The sequence below is a fragment of the Myodes glareolus genome, chromosome X (assembly GCF_982192425.1).
Source record: "Myodes glareolus chromosome X, mMyoGla1.1, whole genome shotgun sequence".
NCBI lineage: Eukaryota > Metazoa > Chordata > Mammalia > Rodentia > Cricetidae > Myodes > Myodes glareolus.
In genome coordinates, this window is record NC_142053.1 from 94820751 (window position 1) to 94826921 (window position 6171).

Sequence of the window (6171 nt, forward strand, 5' to 3'; positions counted from 1 at the left end):
AACAGCTAGAGAAGGAGGAAGGCGGGGCCACTAGCAGAGATGCCCCCATTAGGCATCCTCCACAAAGAGCATTTTCTGCTACTCCATTGCAGAGCAGCCAGATTATATACCTATTAAATGGAAAACTGAAAAACCTGTGTGGATTGAGCAATGGCCCCTTAGTAAGGAAAAACTACTGGCTGCTCAGACCTTGGTCCAGGAACAGCTGGAGGCAGGGCGTATAGTGCCCTCCACCTCCCCCTGGAATACACCTATTTTTGAGGTTAAAAAGAAACCAGGTCTTAATTTGGGGCAGAGGAGCGGTTTGCGTGTTTCCACAGGATGCAGCGCTCCCGATCTGGGTCCCTGAACGCCTGGTGCGGACCATGGATTCCTCTGTTCAGAAACCTGAGGACGAGGCGAGATCAAGAGATCCCACGGACACGGCGGCGGAGGCGGCAGCGGAGTTGGCAGATTCCTGAGAGATGATCCAGTGCCTGATTTTACCCCTTTCCCAGCTTTCTGTCTCTCTGCCTGATCTGTCCCTTTCAGCCAAGGCTGCTTGACCCCCTGAGGGGAAAACAGCTACTTCCCCTGCCCTGATAGCAGCTTTGGGTGCTCAAGGCTAAAACCTTGCCAGATACACAGAATTACCATACTATTCAAAGTATCTAAATTCACAATTGGACGTTGTAGTCAATCTTTACAACTGGGTGAGGATTTTAACCTCTGCTGGTCGCAGGTTAAGATTTTGCTGCTTTTTCTCGGACCCCGGAATACAAAATTGCTAATTGGTTCTAATTTAGTTCAGCTAGTCATACCAGGGGTCCCATTTGCCGGTGCTGTAGCCCTACTCAAGGGCGCTAATCTGAGCCAACATTTCAGATATTGTGCAAGCACTATCTCTTCCAGGAATGCTTATGTATGCATACGCTGGAGTGTCTTCTCCTGGCCAGTGACTTCAGGTCCGCCACGGCCTGGCCCTAGTAGGCGTTCGCCTTGGAGTATTTTTCAGCATAAATGTGGCTGGACTCAATGTATGACTAGTAACCAAAGACGGGTAAGGATTGAATGGGAGGAGACTCTGACCTAAGACAGAAAGGTATTTTGACCTGGAATACTTTTTCCACGATGGGTAAAGAATCTGCCTGGCCATCACCACCTAAGACAAGGTGCTAGTCATCATATTTTATATAAAAAGGGAGACTTGTAGCTACCAAGGTTTGTCCCTTCTCCTGGCAATTCGCAGGGACGTGTGACCTCCGGCTCCCTGGAGACTCTGCACTAGCTCTGGCTTGAGGGGATAACTTAGCAAGAACCTGGTTCTCTTTGTTATGGTGATTCAACTTGTATTCAAGGTCTTAGCAGTGGGCCGATAGCCTGCCTCCCCTAGCTGACCCTGCCCGAGGGGCCGGGAAGCTTTAATCTTCTCCTGCTCCTGGATGGGAGGAGGCCTTGCATTTTTGGTCCTTCTAGCCCACTGGTATAAATACTCGACTTGAGTTTAATAAAGTTGCCATTTACTCTGGTAAATGAGCAAAGGTCTCTTTTCTATGTGTGTCTCTTTTTCAACCCTCAGGACGATCGTCCATTCTTGTGGGCCCGAGTTCGGGAAAGCGCGCAGCCTGAACTGGGTGTGGGTATCCATTGGGAAGTGCAGACTCTTACAATCTATTGTAATTTAAATCCACTTAGACTTACAGAAGATGTCTTCCTCACTTCAGAAAACCCAACTTTTATCTATGTGAAAAAAATAAATGGGAGAATTTTCAGCCTGCATAGAGGGTTACACTCTGAATGGTTTTTGTCATGGTAAAGCCCACATTGGTCCAATATGTGAGAAAAAAATTGGCCTGCAAACAAGCTTAGGACATTCACATGAGATATTTTTAGATATAGGCTAATATTTAAATTAAACACAATTTATATCTGAATATATATAAATGTTGAAAGATCAGCATTTATAAACAAGTAAGCAAAATGTAGCATTCTGTACTAGCATCAAATTATGAATGCTTTTCATTGAGATGTCCTTAATTGAGTTTACATGATAGAAAATTAAATTGTACCTCTTCTAAATAAAAATGGAGCCATAAGAAAGTAAGAATGTCAAAGAGATTATTTGAAATCCATGATAAGTAACAAGCTAAATTATACTTAAATTATTATTTCTCAAAAATATATTATTATGTAAACAGATATTTGTGTCATGTTGAAACTTTACATAGTGTATTTTTGAAACAGAAGAGTTTTATCGAAAAGAAATCTTCTGAAATGGGAGTCTGAATTTTTAAATTTGCAGGAAAAAGGTAAATAATAATCTAATAAATACATATAAATAAACATTGTTTCAAGTTCTTAAAGACAGCATATGTTTTTGCATACATTTTCACAACTCAACAGTTGCTCATGGTGTCAATTCTATCTCAATATTTCCTGTTGACCACTCTCTTCTGCATGGGAAGCTTCTGTGACTGCCGGATGGAAATATTTATGAAAACACAAGGGCAGTCAGGATTGTCCAAGTGTTTTCAAAATGTTTGCTTGGCAAAGAACTGCTGGCAGAGAAAATGTGCTCCTACAAGGGTTTTAGTAAGTTTTTATGTCTCTTTACTGCATTTCATTCATAAATGTGGACAGATACCACACACTATGATCTCTACAAGCTCTGAGTGAAAAAACTTAAATCCATTCTGCAGTCAGACCTTGCATATGTCAGTCCTACCTCACTCATCAGTGCAATTTTAATCAATTCACCAATAGATCCCAACTCCCTTAGTCATCACTATAATCACAGACACAAACTAGAATACTTTGGGCTTTCCAGTTATATTCTTAAAATTATTCATTGAGGACTTCTCAGAAGATGTATAACTTAGTAGGCACTAAAATGACAATTAAATAACCTGAGAGGTTTACCATTCATAGGGAGATCACTGAACATAGAAAGTATGATGAGTTGGGCAGTGGTGGCACACGCCTTTAATCCCAGCACTTGGGAGGCAGAGAAAAGCAGATCTTTGTGAGTTCGAGGCCAGCCTGGTCTACAAGTGCTAGTTCCAGGACAGGCTCCAAAGCTAAAGAGAAACTCTGTCTCAAAAAACAAAAACAAAAAAGAAAGTATGGTGAATTACAGAACACATTTATATAGTGATGATTATTTATTAGAACATCCATTGTCAGATAAGTAAACCGTGTTACTAAGTTCAGCTTGAATACAACCATCTCATCATGAAGAACTTTCTGAGTCATGTACAGGAGTTGCAGGACTAGTGGAATTCTCTAAAAAGCTCTTTAAGAGAACACTGGGGAAGGCATTGAGGAAGAGGAATGAGAACAAAGTACATTAACACACATAATGAAGATGCTATGATCAAACCTGTTAATTACATGCTAAATTTAAATTTTAATGAAACATAATAAAAACAAATTAGTTCTGTTGTGTAATATAATTTTTATTTTTAAGTCCATTCACTGAAGACCAGAGCTATGGTGGAAACTAGAACAATATTAGATATGAATTAAATATGTAGAGATTAAATTTTAGGGGAATATAAGACTCATCATAAAATTTTTCTAAGGTTAGTTAATGATGCTTGCTAGTTATATCAAAAATTTCAGCCTTTCTAAAGCAGAGTAGTAAATTTCATGGTATGGATTTGCCAATGGTTATTATTGATTTACTAACTAAAGCACATAAGATTGCTTTTACATTGGGGCAATTATGAGTTACAATGTCATTCATATACCAACAAAACAGTTCTGTGTCCTGATAATGGTGGCAATTACACAAATTTATTTATATGTTAAATTATGTGTAATGTAAACCATTATCTACTAATGGCTTACAATATATTAGTATTAAGTCAAATTTTAAAATTCACAGTAAAACTAGAGAAATGTTTAAAATAATTCAAAGATTGAATCAATATGTTATTTAAGTTTCACTAGCAGAGAGAAATGTAAAAAGATTGGATTTTAGAAATTATACAAACAATAGTACGCTTCATTAATTTATTCACAATTATTCTGCATATGATGGGCTTTTTAATAAAAAGGACAATAACATAAAAATCAAGAAATTTAAACTAAGCCACATAGCTCTTAGGAAGTTGATTGTATCTAATGGTGTTGTTGTCGACACATCCTGAGACAAACATCTTCACAGTTGATCAAAACACAGCTGCCACACCAGCCCATCTGGTCTCTGGAAATTACATGACATGAATGTAATAACTTCTTTTACTCTCATAGGTACCCACATATGTGCCTATATCATTATTTCTTTATAAATAAGTAACACCTGGATGCAGAGATAAAATGGAAAGTTCTTAAGAGAAAAAGCATAATGCAACATAATGTCCTTAACTAAGTTGCTTTAGAAACATTTCAAGAAGAAGCTTATGATGTCATCCAATTAGTAATTCCGCAAGAGTGAGATTTCCTGAACCTGGAAACATGTATTAGAAAAGCAAGATGGCAAGAACTGTTTGACTTTTTGACTTCGCAAAGAGTTATTAATACTGTCAAGTGAATTAATTGATTAGATTATTTTAAAACTCATAGCCAGACTACAAGTACTCTATCATAAGCACATCAGCATATAAGTATTATGCAAAGGTAGAAACTCAAAGATATTTGAAATGTGATTCAAATACAATGGTTAGAAAATCAGGTGAGAGTCAAGACATGATTTTCTAAGAGTTCCTATGTAGTATACAATTTGTCAACTATTTCAAATTTTTTAACTTTGTCATCTTTTCAATGTGACTTTGTAGCTTTTCTCATTAAAAAAAAAATTGAGTTCATTTTCATCAGCCTCCAAAACCTGGATGCCTTTTGTGCTCTTTCATGGAAAAAAATTTAATGCATACGATTTGTCAGTTCTGAGGTGAAGGCTCAAAGGTCAAAGATTGATACTTTTGCTCTCCTTAGAAATTCCTTTGCCTCAGTCTATACAAATGCTTCTGTAGAAGTTGTGAGAATATTGAACAGAGATTCTTTCCACCAACTCAACTGTCCCTAGACCTACCAGACTAGAAAGATGAAGCAGTAAGTGATCTGAGAAATGTGAGCCAGCTCAGTTAAGATCAGCTGAAGATTAGGCAATATTAGCACAACCCTAAAGCAGCCCTCAAGACTTGTGAGTGAAATAAATGTTTGACAACAATTAATAAAAGGTTTTGAAATATTTGTGGAGAGGATTTTGAATGTTACATCTAAAACTAAATGCTGCATGTCTGGAGTAATAATTATATCATCTACACGGATCCAGTCATCGTAGATTATATGTATCTTTGTATGTATGTAATGAGATTTCACAATGGAGTGCATAAAATACACAATTAAAATAACAAAAAATGGAGGGCAACTGAGTTTTTGGAGTTGATCTTGTATCCTGCCACATTACTAAAGGTGTTTATCAGCTGTAGGAGTTCTTTAGTAGAGTTTTTAGGGTTGCTTATGTACACTATTATATCGTCAGCAAATAATGAAAGTTTAACTTCATCCTTTCCAATTCGAATCCCCTTGATCTCTTTATGTTGTTTTATTGCTATTGCTAGAACTTCAAGCACTATATTGAAGAGGTATGGAGAGAGTGGACAGCCTTGTCGTGTTCCTGATTTTAGTGGAAAGGCTTTGAGTTTCTCTCCATTCAATTTGATGAGAAAGCACATATTGGAGACTTAACAGCACACCTGAAAGCTCTGCAAAAAAAAAAAAAAAAAGAAGCGGACAAAACTCAAGTCCAAATGGATTAAAGACATCAACATTAATCTGTCCACTTTGAACCTGATAGAAGAGAAAGTGGGAAGTAGTCTACAAGATATAGGCACAGGAGGCCACTTCCTAACACTTCCTAAGTAGAACCCTAGTAGCACAAACAATAAGAGAAACAATGAATAAATGGGACCTGCTGAAATTGAGAAGCTTCTGTAAAGCAAAGGACACTGTCAGTAAGACAAAAAGGCTACCTTTGGACTGGGAGAAGATCTTCACCAACCCCTCATCAGACAAAGGTCTGATCTCAAAAATATACAAAGAACTCAAGAAACTAGACACTAAATCTCTAATCAACCCAATTTAAAAATGGGGTACTGAACTGAACAGAGAATTCACAACAGATGAACTTCGAATGGCCAGAAGACCCTTAAGGACATGTTCAACCTTCTTAGCTATCAGGGAAATGCA